The 12283-nt window shown below is 45.4% G+C and overlaps 1 long non-coding RNA gene across 1 annotated transcript; it reads right to left on the minus strand.

Annotated features, from left to right (window-relative positions):
• Positions 1-7054: 7054 nt before the first annotated feature.
• LOC131478668 (uncharacterized) lies at positions 7055-9813 on the minus strand. Its single transcript, XR_009244600.1, has 3 exons — positions 9716-9813; positions 7984-8175; positions 7055-7172 (listed from the first exon to the last, which is right to left on the minus strand). It is a non-coding gene; the product is annotated as an uncharacterized LOC131478668 (long non-coding RNA).
• Between the last annotated feature and the right edge of the window lie 2470 nt (positions 9814-12283).

Below are 12283 nucleotides of genomic sequence, written 5' to 3' on the forward strand. Positions count from 1 at the left end.
GCTTCTAGAGTCTAGGTCTTGGTCAGTGTCCTGTTGTAGAAATGTATGAATAGGGCCCGGCGGCGTGGCCTAGCGGCTAAAGTCCTCGCCTTGAAAGCTCCGAGATCCCATATGGGCGCCAGTTCTAATCCCGGCAGCTCCACTTTCCATCCAGCTCCCTGCTTGTGGCCTGGGAAAGCAGTTGAGGACGGCCCAAAGCTTTGGGACCCTGCACCCGCGTGGGAGACCTGGAAGAGCTCCTGGCTTTGGATCAGCACAGCATTGGCCCGTTGCGGCTCACTTGGGGAGTGAAACATCGGACGGAAGATCTTCCTCTCTGTCTCACCTCCTCTCTGTATATCTGGCTTTCCAATAATAATAAAATCTTTTAAAAAATTATAAAAAAAGAGAAATGTATGAATATTTTATTAAGTGGCTGTAAGTGCCTGTGGGACAAGCACTGGGCAAACCACATATTTGGCTATTGTCCTTCCCAGGAACATTGTCTGGGAGCTGAGCAAAGAACAGAACTTATTCACTCAGCTGCTCACTCCTTCAGTGTGAGTTTGTAGCTGTTGAACAACAAGCCTGCTGGCTGTTCATCCATTGAGCTCCTAAGCACACAGTGTTTTAGCCATTTCCGGACCCTGCGAATGACCCCTTGGATGGCCATTAGTACCTGTGGTTCATTATGGAATTGGTGACCTAAAGTTTTGGGGGTTATGTACCTCTGCCAAATCTGACTATGGAATGACACCATGCTCTCTATGGATGTTACTTCACCCAGGTCTGTTATGGTCTCTTGTATTGTCATTTCAAGGGCTGTAATGGGGTGCCGCTATTGATGGCTCATGGCTCGCACCACTTGTCAGGTTAATTGGCAGCGGACAGGGCACGGAAACAGAGTTTCTGCACCCCGCCCTTCCTACCTCCTCTTGTGCCATTCAAGTTAATTGAAGGCTGGAAAAGTGCACCCTGCCCCTCCTGCCTTCTGCGCCATCCAGAACAGTTGACAGCACAGAAATTACTCCAGAGGCCCCTCTGCCTCCTATTGTGCTAGGTTAGATTAGTTAACTATAGGAAAACTTTGGGCTTTGTCAACTTCCTGCCTAAAACTTTGTATTGCATGGCTCTCAATCTGATTGGCGGGTGAGAGCTTAAAAACCCTAACTTTGGGTGGCTTGGCGCAGTGGCTCCTAGAGTGTAGCAGAAGCTTCTGTCACCAGGCTTGGGCAATGAACACTCCTCATAACACCCTACCCTTGGGTCCAGTGTGATTTCTCCTGCACTCTGCGACAAGGCCTGTAGAGGAGGCCACCTTGGAACTTACCAATGGTGCTTAGCACTAGTGCTTTCCTAGTGGCCTCAGTGCCACCCTCTCCCACAGAGCATTGTCATTTTCTTCTGTTTGTTTAATTTGAAAAGCAAAGTTAGAGAAAAGGAGAGACAAACAGCTCTTCCATCTGCTGGTTCACTCCCCAAATGGCTGCAGTGGGCCAGGACTGGACCAGGTTTGAAGCCAGCAGCCAAGGACCCGATCCAGGTCTACCATGTGGGTGGCAGGGTTCCAAAGATTTAGGCCATCCTCTGCTTTCCCAGGCACATTAGCTGGGAGCTGGATTGCAAGTGGAGCAATTTGCACTTGAACTGGCACCCCTACAGAATGTCAGCATCACAGGTGGTGCCTTAAGCTGCTGCACTGCAACACCCTGGCAGCGTTCTTGAATTCACGTAATTGTTCATTTTGCCATGCTCACTTCTCTTGGCTTTTTTTTTTTATTATTACAAAGTCAGATATACAGAGAAGAGGAGAGACAGAGAGGAAGATCTTCCGTCTGATGATTCACTCCCCAAATGACTACAATGGCTGGTGCTGCTCCGTTCCAAAGCCAGGAGCCTCTTCTGGGTCTCCCACGCGGGTGCAGGGTCCCAAGGCTTTGGGCCGTCCTCGACTGCTTTCCCAGGCCACAAGCAGGGAGCTAGATGGAAAGTGGAGCTGCCGGGATTAGAACTGGCGCCCATATGGGATCCCGGAGCATTCAAGGCGAGGACTTCAGCCACTAGGCCACGCCGCCGGGCCCATCACTTCCCTTGGCTTTTGTGTTCCTTCCTCAGTTGTTTCCAGAGCAGTTCAGGCCTTCCTACCTATTTTAGCATTAGCAGGCCTCTGAAGCCACTCGAGTAGACTTCTTGCTTGTTCTTGCCAAGGAGTTAAGTCCTATATCCTGAGAAAGTGCTTCTAGGTCTGAAACCTGGCTTTTCTGGCTCTTTTAATAAATCGCCCTTGAAACCCAAGTCTACTATTTTCTTGGTTCCTGACAGTGAGTGCCACCTCATTCTTTTTCCTTCCTTCCTTTCTTTCTTTTCTTCTTCTTCTTCTTTTTTTTTTTTGCTTTTATTGGAAAGTCAGATATACAGAGGAGGGGAAACAGAGAGGAAGATCTTCTGTCCATTGATTCACTACCCAAGTGGCTACAATGGGTGGAACTGTGCTGATCCAAAGCCAGAAGCCTCCTCTGGGTCTCCCACGCAGGTGCAGTGTCCCAAGAATTTGAGCCATCCTCGACTGCTTTCCAAGGCCACAAGCAGGGATCTGGATGGGAAGAGGGGCGGCCAGGATTAGAACTGATGCCCATATGGGATCCTGGCGTTTGCAAGGTGAGGATTTTAGCTGCTAGGGTACCATGTTGGGTCCATTCTTAAAGCTCTTTTGGCCTGCTTCCCACACCAGGCAATTAGTTTATACCTCCTTTATTAGGCCTGGAACTTCTAAAGGTAGATCATGTTGGGATTAAGTCCCAGTTAACAATGACTAACTAGGAGAGGGTCTGGGGACATTTTCTTCAAGGGATACTAGTTGCCTGGTGTGGGGAGCAGACTGCTGCATCATTCGGGGCAGGAGAATGTTAGTCCTTGCTCAGGAATAGTGCGCCCTCTGCAAGCTGCTGACTGCATAGAGTCTGCTGAGCCAGCACTTTTGGGGGAACCCAGCCTTGTGTTTGTTTTTCATGATCAGGGCCTCACAAAGACCTGACCTCAGCAGAGGAGAGCTGCCCCATGGTAAACACTGCGCTTTCAGTCTCCCTGGACTTTGGCATCGCTGGGCCCTCTTTTACAGCTGGGCCTTGGCTGCTCAGCACAGGACATGAGGGCCTTCTGTGGGTTTTGCGGAAGCCCTCTGGCTCTCACAGTCTGTCTTCAGCTGCTTGCTGACTGTCATCCATTTAGCTTCAAATTACTGAGCAATCCTACTGTCTCTACTGTCCTGGTAGGCAGGCCTTATTTCTCCAGATGTGTCAATGGTCTGAGTTGGCGTGCCTGCAAGGCCATCTGCCTAGGTCATTGGAGAACTTCAGCAGGTAGACTACCACCCCGTGGCTGTGGCTATTCAGGCCCTCAGGTCTGTGTGCACTGTCCCCACAAAATAAATTAGAGAAGCAACCCAGAGCCTTGTCTTGCCACACAGCCTGTTTCCTAGACCACCGCTGGCAACATTTCTGCTAGTTTGGTTTATCTGAGAAACCAATGTCAAGGTGGGTCTAGACAGAGAATGACTAGGAAAAACACCCATGTGGGTAGTGGTGTGGGGTCAGGGGGACCCTAGAGGCAGACTGAAGCTCTGAGGGGGAGAGAAGGAGGGTGGATAGGAAAAGTCTTGCAAAATGCAGTTTTAAGAACATTTCAACAAAGTAAATAGCTGTCAAGTGGCAGCCCTTTATGTATTTACTTTTTCTGTATTTTAATTACATCCCTTTAAACAAAAGATGTGTTTATTTAATTGAAGGAGTTGTATAGAGAAGTCATGGCAGGTTTACTCTTTGTGGACCTCTGTAAGTTGTGGGCTCTTCCCTGACAGTACCCGACTTGAAGCTACCTGCCAGGGGTCAGTGTTGTGGTTCAGCCAGTTAAGCCACTGATAGTGATGCTGGTGCCCCATATCAGAACACTGGTTCATGTTCCAGCAGCTCTGCTTCTGATCCAGTTCCCTGCTATGTGCCTGAGAAGGCAGGAGACGATGGTCCCCGTATCCCTTGTGGGAGGTTGGATGGAGTTCCTGGATCCTGGCTCTAGTCTGACCCTGTCTGGTTGTGGCTATTTGGGGAGTGAACCAGCAGGTGGAAGATGTTTCCCCCTTCCTCTCTGTTACTCTACCTTTTAAAAATAAACAAACATAAATAAAATGGCTCCAAGCATGGTGGCATAGTGGATTAAATGCCAGTTGTGATACTGGCATCTCACAGGGCTGCCAGTTCATGTCCCAGCTGCTCTACTTCCCATCCAGCTCTTTACTTACGGCCTGGGAAAGCAGCAGAGAATAGCCCATGTCTTTGGACCCCTGTACCCACATGGGAGACCCAGAAGAAGCTCCTGGATCCTTGCTTCAGACCAGCCCAGCTCCAGCCATTGAGGCCATTATCGGGAATGAAAACACAGACAGAAGATCTCTTTGTGTCCCCCATCTCTCTATAACTCTGCCTTTCAAATAAATAAAAATAAATCTTTGATAAACTTTTTAAAAAGTTACTTGTCTGGGTGCCAGTCAGACTAGGCTGAGCTCCAGCACCCACTGGTGTTTGTGAGAGCCAGAATGGGCGTGGGACGGGATGCACCAAAACTACAGCACCTGCCTGGTCACATGAGAGCTGAGTCTGAGGGTGGGCCGGGCTGGGCTGGGTTGTAGCAGCATTGGTGAGAGCCAGAATCACTGGAGGCCAGTTGGGCTAGGCCACATACCTGCTGGTGAGTGCCAGGACTGGGGCTAGCCAGGCTGGGCTGGGCTGCTGCACCCTCTGGCACACACAAGAGCCTGATTGGATGTGGGCCAGCTGGGCCAGGCTGCAGCACCGGCTACCAAGAACCAGAATTGGGTGCAAGTCACATCAGGCTGGACCACAGTACCCACTTGCAGGTGCAAGAAGAGATGAGAATGGGGATAGCCTAAGAGATCTCTTTCAGAGCCCCTCTTGTTTCCTCTTCATGCTAACCACACTTACCAGAAACAACCAAAGCCCAGACTGAGACAAGAGGAAGCCACATCTGACTTCTTTGTTCTTCAGCGTTTCTCTTTCTCACCAGTCTTCCATCTCTCCACTATGTGAACTGCCAAACAGGTGACCCTTTTTAGGTATTTTTCCCCCTTAAGTCATACTCCCCTTCTTCCCTGACTTCACATAACTCTAAGTGGTGGATAAAATGTATCAGCAGTACATCACAGGAGAACAGTCTGAGCTCAGTACTCCAAGCTGTTGCTACATGAAAAGGAAGAGAAAATTTAGATGCATTCTTGAGACAGTTTCCACATGGTGTAACTGCCTCATTGTGTCATCCTATGTTTGGATGACAGGTGTTATCACCTTGATTTTTGTTTGTTTGTTTGTTTGTTTTTTGTTTATTTTTATTAAATTTATTCATTAATTACATTGTGTTGTAATTACATAGAATCTGGGATTCTCCCCCCCCCCATGGTGGGTTCCTCCACCCCGCTGCATAACCATAGTTCAAGTTTAGTTGAAATTCCCTCCCTGCAAGAATTTGCCAAGCATAGAGTCCAACGTCACCTTGATGTTTTGTCATTGGCTTTCTTCCTGTTACAAACTAATTTCCCCTCCCCATCTCTACCCTCAGACAACAACTGCCTCTGGGAAAGTAAGGCTACTTAAGTTTAAAAAAAAGAGAGAGAAAGAAGAGAAAAAGAAAAAGGGCCTGGTATGGTAGCCTAGTGGCTAAAGTCCTCGCCTTGCACGCACCTGGATCCCATATGGGCACTGATTCTAACCCTGGCAGTCCCGCTTCTCATCCAACTCCCTGCTGGTAGCCTGGGAAAGCAGTTGAGGATGGCCCAAATTCTTGGGACCCTGCACCCATGTGGGAGACCTGGTAGAGGCTTCTGGCTCTTGGCTTTGGATCGGCGTGGCACCGGCCATTGTGGCTACTTGGGAGTGAATCAACGGACAGAAGATCTTCCTCTCTGTCTCTCCTCTCTGTATATCTGCCTTTCCAATAAAGATTAATTAAATCTTAAAAGAAATAACAGTTTTTCTTCCTGTTGATTTTGTATTGTGGCTTTCATTTAAGGGGACGTATAGTAACTGTAATGGAGACTATCATATCCAGATGTGAGGATACAATGCAGTATGCATCTCTATTTCCAGACAAAGATGGACTCCCAATGAAACTGTTTACTGTATCTTGCCTATAGAATGCTGGACTCTGGGCCCAGCGTGATGGCCTAGCAGCTAAAGTCCTCGCCTTGAACGCGCCGGGATCCTGCTCCGTTTCCCATCCAGCTCCCTGCTTGTGGCCTGGGAAAGGAGTCCAGGATCGCCCAAAGCCTTGGGATCCTGCGCCCGCGTGGGAGACCTGGAGGAAGTTCCTGGCTCCTGGCTTAGGATTGGCTCAGCACCAGCCATTGCAGCTGCTTGGGGAGTGAATCATCAGATGGAAGATCTTCCTCTTTGTCTCTCCTCCTCTCTGTATATCTGACTTTGCAATAAAAATAAATAAATCTTAAAAAAAGAATGCTGGACTCTCTACCATTGTCCATGCCCATTGTCTCTGCTATGTCATGATGAACATATGACTGTGTATGAAAAGCTACACTGTAGTAATGATATAAGGGAACTCAGTGATAGAGGGAGGGAGGGTATAAGGGAAATCCCAGGGCCTATAGAACTGTATCATAAAATGATAACAATAAAAACAAATAAAATAAAATTTTAAAAATAACAAAACAGACTAGTGTTTGTAATAGACCGTTATTAAAAAACGTAAAGAATTTGATGTAATAAGCTTCAAATCTGCAGTACAAGCACTCTCATGTATTGAACAGCTAATCTGTTCTATGTACACTGTATATACATACATGAGTTATACGTATGTGTGTGTATAGTCTTCATACTGGAACTTTGACTATAGATTATCCTGCACAGTGCCTTACAGGTGGCATGAAATCCTAGAACTCACCTTCGTAAGGGCCTTTGACCTCACTATATAAGCAGAAGGGGGTTTTATAAAGGCACCAATATTTAATATACAAATGTGCCCCATCTGCTTTGTGTTTTATTGTCTCTCTTACCTTATGCTTTATCTTGTCCTTTGCTTGAAAAGGTATTTCTTTCTCCTCCTCTCTTAAGGTGGTGTCTTCACATGTGCTGTACATGATGGGTGATTTTTTTTTCTCCATAAATGCTCTTCTGTAAAACATTAAACACATATTTATTATCAACTTGCCACTGGAAATGCAAAGCAGATATACCTGGTGTGATGATGTATTTGAAGTGAGCCTGCCTTCCTATTTTCAGATTTCTAAAATTCACAATTGAATACAAAACTAGAAAGGTATGACGGGTAAGTTTGCTCTTACAGCCTAACGTGCAGATGAATATCTTTTAATAACTAAGCAGACCCAATTTAAGTCATTGCCCAGTTTCTGGAGACTGGTTCCATTTTCTAGCTAGCCCTTGTAATATAGAAGGTCTCTCCATCAGCAGTCTCCTCATGAATGCAGGCCACTTTAGAAAATTCTGCCTTTAAAATGTCAAAATGGTAAAATCCTTCCCATGAATTTAATCATTGATTAAAAACTCATTCCACCTTCTGATCAATTTCTTCTCTGATTTTCTGATGCTTTTCTTCAATTTTTTTTCTCCTAGTCTTACTTGATCTTTATCAGAAGTAACATTACTTCTCTTTCCATTTCTAAAGAGAACAGCTCATAGTAGTCAGTATGGGTTCTTGTTCATATTTTTTTCTGACCACAAATGATCTGATAGTAAATTAGATCAAACCAGTGGTCTACTGGAAATTGGGTGAACCAAAATAAAAATCTTGCATTGGCTTTAGAATGGGCACATCTCACTTTTTTTTTTTAATTGAGAGTGTGTTGGTGTATGTGGAAAATGGCAAAAACGGTTACAGTCTTAGAGGCTTACTTCAAGCAGAAAGCTATCTCCAAAGAGCGATCTAAAAGGATACTAGCCAAGATAAGTATGCTAAAATGCTTACAAATATTCACACACAATTTCCCATTTAATGTTTAAAATTCAGTGGTCCTTACGACTTCAATTTGTTTACGGAGATTGAATTTTCTTTTTATGTGGTTTTGATGTTGCTTTCCCTGTTCTTTCAGACTGTACTCCATTTTTTTTTGTCATGTGCTGGGCTTTGTAGAAGTCCCCATGAATCAAATCGCCATGCCTAAGCATAAAAGCAAGTGAAGGTGAATTGCATATTTCTCTCAAGAAATGACCTACTTTTAATATTTCCAAACCACCCGCTTGGTGGTTTTTTTATTTGTTGAATTACAGGGAATTTAAGGTTATTCAAGGACCTTTCAGCTAGCCTAATCTATCAGCTCAACCATACTGTGCTTGTTTCACTAATTTGTATTACAAAATTATATGTTATTGTAGCTGGGATAATGGCAAAAGGTGGAACACAGAGATTCAGGAAAAGCATTCACACAGAAATTATTTTTTAATTCAGTAGTTTGGAAGATGTGGAACTTCCAAAGATGGCTAAAATCAACCAAAGGACCAACCTCAAAGAATCAAGAGATTGGAATTCCCTTTAAAAATAAGTGACTCCTGGCCCTCTTGTAATTCACAAGTTCCTGAACAAGTTTTTGTCTTTGAGAGAAGACTGCAGACTATCAAATATCTTTTTCAAATGTCAACTTGGTTTACCTGTTGGACTCCCAGTTGCTCCAATTTCTCATGTTGAAGACTTGTTTCCCTAGCCTTGGTGCCAAGATTCCTAATCTCATGGGGGTTAGATGGTGTTTAGTACTTTTGTTTATCCAGTTTTTAGTTCTTTTTCACGCTTTAACTCCTTTTGGGCACTCACAGTATGTCCATTTAAAAATGCATTAACTTTGGTTGCACTTGTGTTTTTGTACCTGCTCCTGCCTTGGTGGCTCGTGCATCTCTTTGCAATAGCCATTCTTGGTGTAGAGCAGCCTCACAGTTCATATGAGTTTTCTTGCTATCATACAACATATGCACCTGTTTTTCAATCATTCTCTGAAAGAAAAAAAAGAATGTTTTTATATTTGCCAGAAGTAAACCTGTCCTTTAAGATGTCTTCATATATTTCTGATTCAGTAAATGTTCTGTGCATTGCAAATGGCTAATTCTGTAGTTAATTTAAGTCTAGTGTAGCTCTGTTCCAGGGAAATGAAAAATTTCTCTGTGAATGAAGGTAAACATCTCCATTTCATTTTCTATAGATCTCTTACCCAGATCTTATTTGCTAGTATAATACTTTTAGGTAATAACACTGTAAGAAAATTTTCTGCATAGGACTAAGCTTTACATAAAAATTTTCTTCCATGTTCCAAATGAAACAAACTTAAGCATTACCTATGCTATATTTTCTTTACAGTCTATTTTTAAACTTGTCAGATACTTCCTGTATTTGTTAATTTCCTTCAAGGAACATATGACCCACACCAATACCCCAAATTAAAAATACAAAGTTGTAATAATCATATAGCTTTCCAGAGAAGAGAGTAATATCAATCACTTAAATTGCAATTCCAGGATCAAGTCTAATGGTAATGCATTTCAGTGACAATTTTAAAGGCAATATCTCTATACCTTTACGTTATCACCGGGAAATTTCTAGCTAAATACTATTATCCCGTTACTGTAGTTCACATTACAACCAAAAATTTACCAATCCCAATCAATGTGCTGGTGTAACGCCAACATAGTGTTTAATACCCCAAAGAACTTACTGTATCACAGTGTATTTCCCATTTTGTCTTAGTTGTCCTAAAGGTGATGCATGATAGTCCTTCACACAAATACAGTGGCATCGTTACTTTGAATCAGGGCTAATGCGCTACAATGCACGGGGAAGAAAATAAACACATAAATGAATGTGTCTGTTTTATGTATTCTACTATTGTTAAAGGGGAAAGGTCAAGGAGGGAATGAGCAATTTTACTTAGGAAAGACAAAACAAAACAACAAACAAACAAACAAACAAAACCCAGCCTCCTGATGTCCCTGACTCAAATACTGGGTCATTTGTTGGGTTTTCATAAAATATCCTCTGGTACTCAACTGAAAGTTGACACAGGCTCTTACTGAATTGCAGAAGCCAGTGTCCATTAGGTTTCTAGGTTTTTGCTGGTTAACAGGAAGTAGATTTCAGTGCACTTAATTAATGCCGATGATGTAGCCACCTTTCCTTAATCTACTCAGGGCACCTTTTCGCTTATAGTATGTTTTTTTTTTTTTTTTTTTTTTTTTTTTTTTTTTTTTAAAGATTTATTTTATTTTCATTACAAAGTCAGATATACTGAGAGGAGGAGAGACAGAGAGGAAGTGGAGCTGCCGGGATCAGAACCAGCGGCCACATGGGATCAAGGCGAGGACCCTAGCCACCAGGCCACGCTGCTGAGCCCTATAGTATGTTTTTAAACGTGATTGTGTGGACTTTTTATAGCCAGTCTCCTTAAGTCAGCAGTAGGGATCAGTTAGGTTAAAATCATAAGACGGCTGATAAAGCTGCAAAGATTTCAAAGTATTATGTCGAATAAATGAGCTCACCCCATTCCAACATCAATTTATTGAGGTGATATTCATTGAAAATAAAATATGCACACAGAATTCAAAGAGAGAGTATATATAGTGGATGAATGCGTGTTACCCTATGGCTTTTCTGTTCCTCGCTTTCCCTCTCCCAGGCCTGCCTTTAGGCTGGAAGTGGCCTGTGGAATCTCAGGTTGGAAACTCTGTTCCATGTGCCTTAGACTGAAGCTCTGTGGTCCCATTTGTGAACATTGAGGTCAGTGCTGCCTGTTGGGAAAATGAGGACAGCGCATCTGAGGTTCAGAACCAGGGGCATGGCCAAAGGCACTTCAGGACGCATCACTATGGCATGAGTGGGGCGTGGTCCCTCGCACCTGCAGCTCCCCCAGACTTGTGCTCCGTGTGGCACCTCAGACCTGCAGCTCTGCCTGGTCCTGAGACCTGTGGCTCTGCACATCTCCCCTGCCCTCAGACTCGTGGCTCCGTGTGGCCCCCCAGATCCGCTGCTCTATTCGGTCCCCTAGACCCGCTGCTCTGTGTGCCGCCCCCCACCTGTGGCTCTGCCTTGGAGATAAACATTTCAGTTCATTTAACTCCAGCTGGTGTGTAAACCTGAATTTGACACAAAGCAAAATCATCACAAGAGTTTCAAAGTTAACGCTAAGCTAAAAAGGGAAAAGAAAATCGTTAGTACCATTGAAACGCAGCTTACCCTTTCACGTATTTCTGTAGTATTGAATACATTCTGACTTCTACGAATATTTGACAGCTTGACCCAGAGAGGCAGATCCAACAAGTGGGATGCTCCAACCTCCACTGACAGGAGGCTTTTCGGCATTGGCTGTCAAATGTAATGGAAAAGTTTGTCTCTGCTTGTAGAAACGGTTCATTCACTTTAGATAGTTATTCATACTTCGTTAGGTCCATACCTCTCAGTAAACCAAAAGATCTGAGGCTCAGAGTTAATGGACCCAGTAGTCGACAACCCAGAAGGCTCCCCCAATTTCCCCTGGAGCACCAGCCACACTCAGATCCCAGCCCAAGGCTAGTCTAGCGGAAGCCCAACCTGCAGGAGCTGAGCTACCACGGATCCACTCCTTGCTCTTCCTTCCGTGCCTGGCCCACCCCAGGCCCAATGTCCCGCCCCAGGGACCATATGTGGAAAACCAACTCTCCGGGACACTGTAGGCTTGCTATGCTGCTGCTTTGTCGAGGCTGCCGGCGGTAGCCTCGGTGGCCTGGGTAGCTTTGCTGCAGTTGCTACGGTACAGATCCATGGTCGCCATCAGCCCTCATTCGACCGCCAGCGGGTTGGAGGTTGAGGCGGCTGGCCGCTTTCAGGATACCTCCGCACACCGGAGCGAGGACCCCGAGAGGCCAAGGAGGCCGCAGGCCACGCCCCTCACAGAGTCGCCGCTTGTGAGGTGGTGCTCAGGTCTTCAAATCACCGCCAGGTAATCCCGCGCGTGGGCGGGTTACCCAAACGCGTTTCGCCCCGTTAGCGTCACGCTCGCGGGTGGGCCGCTCTAACCGGCGTCACTCAATGTGCGTCACACTCGCGGGTGGGCCGCTCTAACGGGCGTCGAACAATAAGCGTCACCTTAGCGAGTGGGCTGCTGTAAAGGGCGTCTGTCAGTGAGCGTCGCTCTCACTGGCGAGTGGGAAGGCTCGCCTTAACGCACGTCGCCCCCAGCGAACGTCACCTGAGAGGGCGGGTTCCTTTAAGGAACGTTGGCAGCTTCACTCGCGAATGGCGGGGGTGGGGG

Source organism: Ochotona princeps, chromosome X (genome assembly GCF_030435755.1).
Source record: "Ochotona princeps isolate mOchPri1 chromosome X, mOchPri1.hap1, whole genome shotgun sequence".
Lineage (NCBI taxonomy): Eukaryota > Metazoa > Chordata > Mammalia > Lagomorpha > Ochotonidae > Ochotona > Ochotona princeps.